This window comes from Pristiophorus japonicus, chromosome 8 (genome assembly GCF_044704955.1).
Source record: "Pristiophorus japonicus isolate sPriJap1 chromosome 8, sPriJap1.hap1, whole genome shotgun sequence".
Lineage (NCBI taxonomy): Eukaryota > Metazoa > Chordata > Chondrichthyes > Pristiophoridae > Pristiophorus > Pristiophorus japonicus.
In genome coordinates, this window is record NC_091984.1 from 160,484,725 (window position 1) to 160,499,268 (window position 14,544).

Sequence of the window (14,544 nt, forward strand, 5' to 3'; positions counted from 1 at the left end):
ACTTTTTAGAATGGCAGGCAGTGACTAGTGGGGTACCATAAGGTTCTGTGCTGGGGCCCCAGCTGTTTACATTGTACATTAATGATTTGGATGAGGGGATTAAATGTAGTATCTCCAAATTTGCGGATGACACAAAGTTGGGTGGCAGTGTGAGCTGCGAGGAGGATGCTATGAGGCTGCGGAGTGACTTAGATAGGTTAGGTGAGTGGGAAAATGCATGGCAGATGAAGTATAATGTGGATAAATGTGAGGTTATCCACTTTGGTGGTGAAAACAGAGAGACAGACTATTATCTGAATGGTGACAGATTAGGAAAAGGGGAGGTGCAACGAGACCTGGGTGTCATGGTACATCGGTCATTGAAGGCTGGCATGCAGGTACAGCAGGTGGTTAAGAAAGCAAATGGCATGTTGGCCTTCATAGTGAGGGGATTTGAGTACAGGGGCAGGGAGGTGTTGCTACAGTTGTACAGGGCCTTGGTGAGGCCACACCTGGAGTATTGTGTACAGTTTTGGTCTCCTAACTTGAGGAAGGACATTCTTGTTATTGAGGGAGTGCAGCGAAGGTTCACCAGACTGATTCCCGGGATGGTGGGACTGACCTATCAAGAAAGACTGGATCAACTGGGCTTGTATTCACTGGAGTTCAGAAGAATGAGAGGGGACCTCATAGAAACGTTTAAAATTCTGATGGGTTTCGACAGGTTAGATGCAGGAAGAATGTTCCCAATGTTGGGGAAGTCCAGAACCAGGGGTCATAGTCTAAGGATAAGGGGTAAGCCATTTAGGATCGAGATGAGGAGAAACTTCTTCACCCAGAGAGTGGTGAACCTGTGGAATTCGCTACCACAGAAAGTTGTTGAGGCCAATTCACTAAATATATTCAAAAAGGAGTTAGATGTAGTCCTTACTACTAGGTAGGGGAATCAAGGGGTATGGCGAGAAAGCAGAAATGGGGTACTGAAGTTGCATGTTCAGCCATGAACTCATTGAATGGCGGTGCAGGCTCAAAGGCCGAATGGCCTACTCCTGCACCTATTTTCTATGTTTCTATACCGTGCCGATCCTGTGCCAATATCCAGAACTACATCGTGCAGCGTCCTGTGCCAGTATGCAGTGCGACACTGTGCCGATCCCGTGCCAATATCCAGAACTACACTGTGCCGAACCCCTGTGCCAATATCCAGAAATACACCGTGCCGATCCCATGCCAATATCCAGAACTACACCATGCTGATCCTGTGCCAATATCCAAAACTACACCATGCCGCGCACTGTGCCAATATCCAGAACTACACCATGCCGATCCCGTGTCAATATCCAGAACTACATCGTGCCGATCCGCTATGCCGATATCCAGAACTTCGCTGTGCCGATCCCATGCCAAAATCCAGAACTACACTGTGCCGATCACATGGCAATATCCAGAACTACACTGTGCTGATCCCGTGCCGATATCCAGAACTACACCGTGCTGATCCCGTGCCGATATCCAGAACTACACCGTGCTGATCCCGTGCCGATATCCAGAACTACACTGTGCCGATCCCGTGCCAATATCTAGAACTATACCATGCTGGTCCCGTGCCAATATCCAGAACTGCACTCTGCTGATCCCATGCCAATATCCAGAACTACACTGTGCCGATCACATGGCAATATCCAGAACTACACTGTGCTGATCCCGTGCCGATATCCAGAACTACACCGTGCTGATCCCGTGCCGATATCCAGAACTACACCGTGCTGATCCCGTGCCGATATCCAGAACTACACTGTGCCGATCCCGTGCCAATATCTAGAACTATACCATGCTGGTCCCGTGCCAATATCCAGAACTGCACTCTGCTGATCCCATGCCAATATCCAGAACTACACCGTGCCGATCCCGTGCCAATATCGAGAACTACGCCGTGCCAATCCTTTGCCAATATCCAGAGCTACACCGTGCCGATCTCGTGCGAACATCCAGCATTACACCGTGGCAATCCCGTGCCAATATCCAGAACTACATTGTGCCGACCCTCTGCCAATTTCCAGAACTACACCATGTCGATCCCGTGCCAATATCCAGAACTACTCTGTGCCGTTCCCATGCCAATATCCAGAAGTACACTATGCCGCACTGTGCCTCTCCGCACCAATATCCAGAACTACACCGTGCCGATGCCGTGCCAATATCCAGAACTACACCGTGCCGAACCCGTGCCATTATCCAGAACTACGCCCTACCGATATCCAGAACTATGCCGTGCCGATCCCCTGTGCCAGCATCCACAACTACACCGTGCCGATCCCGCGCCAATATCGAGAAATACGGCATACTGATCCCATGCCAATAACCTGAATTACTCCGTGCCGTGCCCTGTGGCAATATCCAGAACTACGCCATGCCGAACGCGTGCCAATATCCAGAGCTACGCCGTGCCGATCCCGTACCAATATCCAGATCTATGCCATGCCGATCCCGTGCCAATATAAAGAACTACACCCTGCCTATCCACTGTGCCAATATCCAGAACTACGCATGCCGATCCCATGCCAATATCTAGAACTACACTGTGCCAATCCTGTGCCAATATCCAGAACTACACCGTAAAGCGCTCTGTGCCAGTATGCAGAATTACACTATGCCGATCTCGTGCCGGTATCCAGAACTTCATGCCGATCCCGTGCCAATATCCAGAACTACACTCTGCCGATCCCATGCCAATATCCAGAACTACACCATGCCTATCCCCTGTGCCAATAACCAGAACTACGTCGTGCCGATCCCGTACCAATATCCAGAACTACACCATGCTGATCCCGTGCCAATATCCAGAACTGCACTGTGCTGTGCCCGTGCCAATATCCAGAACGACACCGTGCAGCTCTCTGTGACCAATATCCAGAACTACACCATGCCGATCCTGTGCCAATATCCAGAACTACACCGTGCCGATCCCGTGCTAATATTCAGAACTACACCATGCCGAACCCGTGCTAATATTCAGAACTACACCATGCCGAACCCGTGCTAATATTCAGAACTACACCGAGCCGATCCCATGCCAATATCCAGAACTGCACTCTGCCGATCCCATGCCAATATCCAGAACTACACTGTGCTGACCCTCTGCTAATATCCAGAACTACACCGTGCCGATCCGGTGCCAATATCCAGAACTATACCCTGAAGCACCCTGCCAGTATGCAGAATTACACTGTGCTGATTCCGTGCCGGTATCCAGCACTTCATGCCGATCCCGTGCCAATATCCAGAACTACGCCGTGCCGATCCCCTGTGCCAGCACCCACAACTACACCATGCCGATCCCGTGCCAATATCGAGAACTACGGCGTACAGATCCCATGCCAATAACCAGAATTACTCCATGCCGCCACCTGTGCCAATATCCAGAACTATGCCGTGCCGAACGTGTGCCAATATACAGAAATATGCCATGCCGATCCCGTGCCAATATCCAGAACTACGCCGTGCCGATCCCGTGCCAACATCCAGAACTACGCCATGCCGATCCTGTGCCAATATCCAGAACTTCACCCTGCCTATTCACTGTGTCAATATCCAGAACTACACCCTGCTTATCCACTGTGTCAATATCCAGAACTACACATGCCGATCCTGTGCCAATGTCCAGAACAACACTGTGCCAATCCCGTGCCAATATCTAGAACTACACTGTGCCAATCCCATGCCAATATCAAGAACGACACAGTGCCGATCCTGTGCCAATATCCAGAACTACACCGTAAAGCGCCCTGTGCCAGTATGCAGAATTACACTGTGCCGATCCCGTGCCGGTATCCAGAACTTCATGCCGATCCCGTGCCAATATCCAGAACTACACTCTGCCGATCCCATGCCAATATCCAGAACTACACCATGCCTATCCCATGCCAAAATCCAGAATTACGCCATGCCGATCCTGTGCCAATATCCAGAACTACACCATGCTGATCCCGTGCCAATATCCAGAACTGCACTGTGCCGCGCCCGTGCCAATATCCAGAACAACACCATGCCGATCCTGTGCCAATATCCAGAACTACACCGTGCCGATCCCGTGCCAATATCCAGAACTGCACCCTGCCGATCCCATGCCAATATCCAGAACTGCACTCTGCCGATCCCATGCCAATATCCAGAACTACACTGTGCCGATCCTGTGCCAATATCCAGAACTACACCGTGCCGATCCTGTTCTAATATCCATAATTACACCGTGCAGCGCCCTGTGTCAGTATCGAGAACTACATCATGCAGCGCCCTGTGCCAATATCCACAACTACACCATACAGATCACATGCCAATATCCAGAACTACACCATGCAGCGCCCTGTGCCAAAATCTACAACTATACCATGCCGCTCCCATGCCAATATCCAGAACTACACCGTGCAGCGCCCTGTGCCAGTATCCAGAATGACATCGTGCCGATCCCGTGCCAATATCCAGAACTACACCGTGCCGCGCTGTGCCAATATCCAGAACTACACCGTGCTGATCTTGTGCCAATATCCAGAACAAAACCCGTGCCGCTCCCATGTCAATATCGAGAACTACACGGCGCCAATCCCCTGTGCCAATATTCAGAACTACACCGTGCCGATCCTGTGCCATTATCCAAAACTACACCGTGCCGATCCTGTGCTAATATCCAGAACGACATCGTGGAGCGCCCTGTGCCAATATCGAGAACTACGCCGTGCCGATCCCATGCCAATATCCAGAACTACACCGTGCCGCGCGCTGTGCCAATATCCAGAACGACACCGTGCCATGATCCAGAACTACACCGTGCTGATCACGAGCCAATATCCAGAACTGCACAGTGCCGATCCGTGCCAATATCCAGAACGACACCGTACAGTTCCCCGTGACAATATCCAGAACTACACCGTGCCGATCCGCTGGGCCAATATCCAGAACTACACCGTGCCCCGGCATGCCAATATGCAGAAGTACACCGTGCTGATCCCGTGCCAATATCCAGAAATAGTCCGTGCCAATCCTGTGCCAATATGGAGAACTACACCATGCCGGTCCTGTGCCAATATCCAGAACTACACCGTGTTGATACCGTGCCAATATCCAGAACTATACCGTGCTGATCCCCTGTGCCAATATCCAGAACTACACCGTGCCGATCCCATGCCAATATCGAGAAGTACGGCAGGCCGATCCCGTGCCAATATACAGAACTAGACCGTGCCGCGCCGTGCTAATATCCAGAACTACACTACCTCGATCCACTATGCCAATATCCAGAACTTTGCCATGCCAATCCCGTGCCAATATGCAGAACTACACCGCGCCGATCCCATGCCAATATCTAGAACTACACCATGCAGCGCCCTGTCAGTATCCAGAACTACAACGTGCCGATCCTGTGCCAAAATCCAGCACTACGCTGTGCAGTGCCCTGTGCCAATATCCAGACTACACCGAGTAGCACCCTGCGCCAGTATCTAGAACTACACTGTACCGATCCTGTGCCAGTATCGAGAACTACGCCCTGCTGATCCCCTATACCAATGTCCAGAACCATGCCGTGCCGATCCCGTACCGATCCCGTACCAATATCCAGAACTACACTGTGCCGATCCCATGCCAATATCCAGAACTACACTGTGCTGCACCCTGTGCCAATATCCAGAACAAAAATGTGCCGATCGCGTGCCAATATCCAGAACTACATCGTGTCTGATCCTGTGCCAATAAACAGAAATATACCATGCCGCGCCCTGTGCCAATATCCAGAACTACACCATGCCGCGCCCTGTGTCAGTATCCATAACTACACTGTGCTGATCCCCTATACCAATGTCCAGAACCATGCCGTGCCGATCCCGTACCAATATCCAGAACTATACTGTGCCGATCCTATGCCAATATCCAGAACTACACTGTGCTGCACCCTGTGCCAATATCCAGAACAAAAGCGTGCCGATCGCATGCCAATATCCAGAACTACATCGTGTCTGATCCTGTGCCAATAAACAGAAATACACCATGCTGCGCCCTGTGCCAATATCCAGAACTACACCATGCCGCGCCCTGTGCCAATATCCAGAACTACACCGTGCCGATCCGCTATGCCAATATCCAGAACTTCGCTGTGCCGATCCCATGCCAAAATCCAGAACTACATTGTGCCGATCCCATGCCAATATCCAGAACTACGCTATGCCGATCCCGTGCCAATACCTAGAACTAAGCCGTGCCGATCCCGTGCCAATATCCAGAACTACTCCATACTGATCCTGTGCCAATATCCAGAACTACATTGTGCCGATCCCGTGCCGATATACAGAACTACACCGTGCCGATAACATGCCAATATCTAGCACTATACCATGCCGATCCCGTGACAATATCCAAAACTGCACTCTGCCGATCCCATGCCAATATCCAGAACTAGACTGTGCCAATCCCGTGCCAATATCCAGAACTACACCGTGCCGATCCTGCTCTAATATCCAGAATTAAACCTTGCAGCGCCCTGTGGGAGTATGCAGAACTACACTGTGCTGATTCCGTGCCAATATCCAGAACTACACTGTGCCGATCCCCTGTGCCGGAATCCAGAACTATACCATGCCGATCCCGTGACAATATCCAGAACTGCAGTCTGCTGATCCCGTGCCAATACCCAGAACGACACCGTACAGTTCCCCGTGACAATATCCAGAACTACACTATGCCGATCCGCTGGGCCAATATCCAGAACTACACCGTGCCGCGACGTGCCAATATCCAGAACTACACCATGCTGATCCACTATGCCAATATCCAGAACTTTGCCGTGCCAAAACTGTGCCGATCCCATGCTAATATCTAGATCTATACCATGCCGATCCCGTGACAATATCCAGAACTACACTGTGCCGATCCCCTGTGCTGGTATACAGAACTACACCGTGCCGATCCAGTGTCAATATCGAAAACTACGTCATGCCAATCCTTTGCCAATATCCAGAACTCCACCATGCCGATCCTGTGCCAATATCCAGAACTACATCGTGCCGATCCCATGCCAATATCTAGAACTAGACTGTGCCGATCCCGTGCCAATATCCAGAACAACACCGTGCCAAACCTGCTCTAATATCCAGAATTAAACCGTGCAGCGCCCTGTGGCAGTATGCAGAACTACACTGTGCTGATTCCATGCCAATATCCAGAACTACACTGTGCCGACCCTCTGTGCCGGTATCTAGAACACCGTGCCGATCCCATGCCAATATCGAGAACTACGCCATGCCAATCCTTTGCCAATATCCAGAGCTACACCGTGCCGATCCCGTGCCAGTATCCAGAACTACACCATGCCGATACTGTGCCAATATCCAGAACTACACTCTGCCGATCCCATGCCAATATCCAGAACTACACCGTGCCGATCCCGTGCCAATATCCAGAACTACACTGTCGCACCATGCCAATAACCAGAACAACACTGTGCCGATCCCGTGACAATACCTTGAACTAGTCCGTGTCGATCCCATGCCAATATCCAGAACTACACCGTGCCGCACGCTGTGCCAATATCCATAACTACACCGTGACGATCCTGTGCCAATATCCAAAACCACACTGTGTCGCACCATGCCAATATCCAGAACACGGTGCCGATCCCGTGCCAATATCCATAACTGCAGCGTGCCGATACCATGCCAATATTCAGAACTGCACCGTGCCGATCCCGTGCCAATATCCAGAAATACACTCTGCCAATCCCGTGCCAATATCCAGAACTACACCATGCCGATCCCGAGCCAGCATCCACAACTACACCGTGCCGATCCCGTGCCAATATCAAGAACTATGGCATACTGATCCCATGCCAATAACCAGAATTACTCCGTGCCGCGCCCTGTGCCAATATCCAGAACTACTCCGTGCCGATTCTGTGCCAATATCCAGAACTACACTGTGCAGCGCCCTGTGCCAGTATCCAGAACTACACTGTGCCGATCTCCTGTGCCAATATCCAGAACTATGCCATGCCAATCCTGTGCCAATATTCAGAACTACATCATGCCAATCCCGTGCCAATATCCAAAACTACACTGTGCCGATCCCGTGCCAATATCCAGAACTACTGTTCCCACCCCATGCCAATATCCAGAACTACACCAAACCGATATCGAGCATTACAATGTGCAGCGCCCCGTGACAATATCCAGAACTACACCTTGCTGCGCCTTGTGCCAATATCCAGAACTTAGCGCGATTCCGTGCCAATATCCAGAACTACACTATGCTGAGTCAGTGCCAAAATACAGAACTACACCGTGCAGAGCCCTGTGCCAATATCCAGAACTACATTGCGCCAATCCCATGCCAATATCCAGAACACCGCGCCGATCCCATGCCAATATCCAGAACTACACCGTGCTGATCCTGTGCCAATAACCAGAACTACACCGTGCCTATCCCGTGCCAATATCCAGAACTACACCGTGCCGATCCAGTGCCAATATCCAGAACTACACCGTGCTGATCCCCTGTGCCGGTATCCACAACAACACCGCCCCCAAGCATGCCAATATCCAGAACTAGACCGTGCCAATCATGTGCCAATATGCAGAACTTAACTGTGCCGATCCCGTGTCAATATCCAGAACTACACCATGCCGATCTCGTGCCAATATCCAGAACTATACCGCGCCGATTCCGTGCCAAAACCCAGAACTACACCATGCAGCGTCCTGTGCCAATATCCAGAACTACACCATGCCGATCCCGTGCCAATATCCAGAACTACACCATGCCGATCCACTATGCCAATATCCAGAACTTCGCCGTGCCGATCCAGTGCCAATATCCAGAACTACACCGTGCTGATCCCCTGTGCCGGTATCCACAACTACACCGCCCCCAAGCATGCCAATATCCAGAACTAGACCGTGCCAATCATGTGCCAATATCCAGAACTTAACTGTGCCGATCCCGTGCCAATATCCAGAACTACACCATGCCGATCTCATGCCAATATCCAGAACTATACCGCGCCGATTCCGTGCCAAAACCCAGAACTACACCATGCAGCGTCCTGCACCAATATCCAGAACTACACCATGCCGATCACGTGTCAATATCCAGAACAACACTGTTCCCACCCTGTGCTAATATCCAGAACTACACTGTGCCAATCCCATGCCAATCTCCAGAACACCATGCCGATCCCGTGCCATTATCCAGAACTACACCATGCCGACCCCATGCCAATATTCAGAACTACACTCTGCCAATATCCAGAATACCGCGCCGACCCCGTGCCAATATCCAGATCTACACCGTGCCGATTCCCTGTGCCAAAATCCTGAACGACATCGTGCAGCGGCTTGTGCCAGTATCCAGAACTACACCATGCCAATCCCGTGCCAATATCGAGAACTGCACTGTGCCGCGCCGTGACAATATCCAGAACTACACCATGCAGCTCCATGCCAATATCCAGAACTACACTGTGCCGATCCCGTGTCAATGTCCAGAACTACACCGTGCCAATATCCAGAACTACGCTGTGCAGATCCCGTGCCAATATCCAGAACAACACCGCGGCGATCATATGCGAATATCCAGAACTACACCATGCCGATCCCGTGCCAATAACCAGAACTAGACCATGCCGATCCCATGCCAATATCGAGAAGTCTGGCATGCTGATCCCGTGCCAATATCCAGAACTACACCGTACTGTGCCCTGTTCCAATATCCAGAACTACACCGTGTCGATCCCGTGCCAATATCCAGAACTACCCTGTGCCAATATCCAGAACTACACTGTGCCAATCCCATGCCAATATACTGAACTACACCATGCCAATCTCGTGCAATTATCCAGACCTACCCCGTGCCAATCCTTTGCCAATATCCAGAGCTACACCATGCCGATCCTGTGCCAATATCCAGAACTACACCATGCCAAACCTGTGCCAATATCCAGAACTACAGTGTGCCGATCCCGTGCCAATATGCAGAACTACACTGTGCCGATCCCATGCCAATATCAGGAACTACACCGTGCCGATCCCGCGCAAACATCCAGAACTACGCCGTGCCAATCCCGTGCCAATATTCAGAACTACACCGTGCCAATCCCATGCCAATATACTGAACTACACCATGCCAATCTCGTGCAATTATCCAGACCTACCCCGTGCCAATCCTTTGCCAATATCCAGAGCTAGACCATGCCGATCCTGTGCCAATATCCAGAACTACACCATGCCAAACCTGTGCCAATATCCAGAACTACAGTGTGCCGATCCCGTGCCAATATCCAGAACTACACTGTTCCCACCCCGTGCCAATATCCAGAACTACACCGAGCCGATCCCGTGCCAATATCGAGCATTACACTGTGCAGCGCCCCGTGACAATATCCAGAACTACACCTTGCTGCGCCTTGTGCCAATATCCAGAACGTAGCGCCGCGCCGATCCCATGCCAATATCCAGAACACCGCGCCGATCCTATGCCAATATCCAGAACTACACTGTGCCGAAACCATGCCAATATCCAGAACTGCACTGTGCCGACCCTCTGCCAATATCCAGAACTACACCATGCAAAACCTGTGCCAATATCCAGAACTACACTGTGCCGATCCCGTGCCAATATGCAGAACTACACTGTGCCGATCCCATGCCAATATCCCGAACTATACCATGTCAATCCCGTGCTATTATCCAGAACTACACCATGCCGACCCCGTGCCAATACCCAGAACTATACTCTGCCAATATCCACAAAACCGCACCTACCCCGTGCCAATATCCAGATCTACACCGTGCCGATTCCGTGCCAAAATCCAGAACTACACCGTGCCGATTCCCTGTGCCAAAATCCAGAACTACACCATGCAGCGGCTTGAGCCAATCTCCAGAACTACACTGTGCCGATCCCGTGCCAATACCTAGAACTGCACCATGCCGATCTCGTTCCATATCCAGAACTACACCATGCAGCACCTTGTGCCAGCATCCAGAACTACACCGTGCAGACCCCATGCCAATATCGAGAACTACGCCGTGCCAATCCCGTGCCAATATCCAGAACTACACTGAGCCGATCCCGTGCCAATATCGAGAATTACACTGTGCAGCGCCCTGTGACAATATCCAGAACTACACCTTGCTGCGCCTTGTGCCAATATCCAGAACTACATGCCGACGCTGTGAATGTTTAAAAATGTATAGAGACATTGAAGTTGAGAACGTGGGAATTGTATAGGGACAGTATAAGCTAACAAACAATTCATGGAGGAATAGCCATGACATCTCAGACTCGAGACTGCGAAATGTTACAACACTAACACATATTGAAACAAAACCCACAGCTTGCAGAAAAACCTCAAGGTCTTATTAAATCATGTTATTAACCTGAAACATTGACAGAAGGTCTTTGTTTAAAATCGGACCATGCTTGGGTCGGCTTATGAGTGGACAAAGGGAAGGAGGGATCAAAAGAGATGGGCTGAGCTGGGATGTTACTCTGGCCCTATCTTGTTATCTTTTGCCGAAAATGTATAACCATCGTCCCTTTACAATGTAACGTCACTTTGTCCGTAGGAAGTGAGTGCGTTCGAACAGACTTGCATTCCTTCTGTCTGATAAAGTCCCCGATCGGGATTTGCTTTTTAAATAAAAGCTTGCTTTGTTTAAAGCACAAACGGTATTCGTTTCAGTAATTTTGCTGAACCAGATTGAGGTAAAAGAATCCAGGAATCAACAACGCCGTGCCAATATCCAGAACGCAGCGCCGATTCCGTGCCAATATCCAGAACTACACCGTGCTGATCCTGTGCCAATAACCAGAACTACACCGTGCCTATCCCGTGCAAATATCCAGAACTACACCGTGCCGATCCACTATGCCAATATCCAGAACTTCGCCGTGCCGATCCAGTGCCAATATCCAGAACTACACCGTGCTGATCCCCTGTGCCGGTATCCACAACTACACCGCCCCCAAGCATGCCAATATCCAGAACTAGACCGTGCCAATCATGTGCCAATATCCAGAACTAAACTGTGCTGATCCAGTGCCAATATCCAGAACTACACTGTGCAGCGCCCTGTGCCAATATCCAGAACTACACCGCGCCGATCCCACGCCAATATCCAGAACACCGCGCCGATCCCATCCCAATATCCAGACTTACACCGTGCCGATCCCGTGCCAATGCCCTGAACTACGCCGTGCCAATATCCAGAACTAAACCATGCCGATCCTGTGCCAATATCCAGAACTACAGCGTGCCAATCCCATGCCACTCCCATGCCACTATCCAAAACTGCAGAGTGCTTCACTCTGTGCCAAAATCCAGAACTACACCATGTAGCACCCTGTGCCAATATCCAGAACTACACCGTGCTGATCTCATGCCGGCATCCAGAACTAGACCGTGCCGATCCTGTGCCAGTATCCAGAATTATACCGTGCCGATCCGCTATGGTAATATCCAGAACAACACCGTGCCGATCCCAAGCGAATATCCAGAACTACACCATGCCGATCGCCTGTGCCAATAACCAGTACTTGACCGTGCCGATCCCATGCCAATATCAAGAAGTACGGCATACTGATCCCGTGCCAATATCAAGAAGTACGGCATACTGATCCCGTGCCAATATCCAGAACTACACTGTGCAGTGCCCTGTGCCAATATCCAGAACTACACCGTGCCGATCCGCTATGCCAATATCCAGAACTGCACCGTGCCGATCCAGTGTCAATATCCAGAAGTGCGCCATGCAGATCCCGTGCCAATATCCAGAACAACACCGTGCCGATCCCTTGCGAATATCCAGAACTACACCATGCCGATCGCCTGTGCCAATAACCAGTACTAGACCGTGCCGATCCCATGCCAATATCGAGAAGTACGGCATGCTGATCCCGTTCCCAATATCCAGAACTACACCGTGCCGTGCCCTGTGCCAATATCCAGAACCATACCATGCCGATCCTGTGGCAACATCCAGAACTACACCGTGCCGATCCAATGCCAATATCCAGAACACCGTGCTGATTCCCTGTGCCGGTATCCACAACTACACCGTCCCCAACCATGCCAACATCCAGAACTAGACCGTGCCAATCATGTGCCAATATCCAGAGCTAAACTGTGCCGATCCCGTGCCAATATCCAGAACTACACCATGCCGATCTCATGCCAATATCCAGAAATATACCGCGCCAATTCCGTGCCAAAATCCAGAACTACACCGTGCAGCGCCCTGTGCCAATATCCAGAACTACACCATGCCGATCCCATGCCAATATCTAGAACTACACCGTGCCGATCCTGTCAATATCCAGAACTACACCATGCTGCGCCCTGTGCCAATATCCAGAACTACACCGTGCCGATCCTGTGCCAGTATCCAATAACAACACTGTGCCGATCGCCTATGCCAATATCCGGCACTACACCATGCCGATCCCGTACCAATATCCAGAACTACGTCATGCCGATCCCATGCCAATATCCAGAACTACACCATGCCGATCCCGTGCCAATATCCAGAACTGCACTATGCCGCGCCCTGTGCCAATATCCAGAGCTACACCGTGCAGCTCCCTGTGCCAATATCCAGAACTAAACTGCCGCAGCCTGTGCCAATATCCAGAACACCACCATGCTAGTCCCGTGCCATTATCCAGGACTATACTGTGCCGACCCCCTGTGCCAGTATCCAGAAGTACACCGTGCCGGATCCGTACCAATATCCAGAACTATGCTGTGCCAATCCTTTCGCCAATACCCAAAGCTACACCGTGACGATCCCGTGCCAACATCCAGAACTACACCGTGGCGATCCCGTGCCAATATCCAGAACTACACTCTGCCGATCCCATGCCAATATCCAGAACTTCACCGTGCCAATATCCAGAACTACAATGTGCCACACTGTGCCAATATCCAGAACTACACTGTGCCTATCCCATGCCAATATCCAGAACTGCACTGTGCCGACCCTCTGCCAATATCCAGAACTACACCATGCAGCACCGTGACAATATACAGAACTACACCAAGCCAATTCCGTGCCAAAATCCAGAACTACACCACGCCGATCCCATGCCAATATCCAGAACACCGCGCCGATCCCATGCCAATATCCAAAACTACACTGTGCCGCACCGTGCCAATATCCAGAACTATACTGTGCCTATCCCATGCCAATATCCAGAACTGCACTGTGCCGTACCGTGACAATATCCAGAACTACACCATGCAGCTCCGTGACAATATACAGAACTACACCATGCCAATTCCGTGCCAAAATCCAGAACACCTTGCAGCGCTCTGTGCTAATATCCAGAACGACACCACGCCGATCCCATGCCAATATCCAGAACACCGTGCCGATCCCATGCCAATATCCAGAACTGCACCGTGCCGATCCCGTGCCAATGTCCAGAACTACACCGTGCCAAACCCATGCCAATATCCAGAACTGCAGAGTGCCGCGCCCTGTGCCAAAATCCAGAACTACACCATGCAGCACCGTGCCAATA

The 14,544-nt window shown here is 50.9% G+C and overlaps 1 protein-coding gene across 1 annotated transcript in view; it reads right to left on the reverse strand.

The window, feature by feature from the left end:
• zbtb37 (zinc finger and BTB domain containing 37) overlaps nucleotides 1-14,544 on the reverse strand; it is a 146,739-nt gene that overhangs the window by 65,606 nt on the left and 66,589 nt on the right. The window lies entirely within an intron of this gene.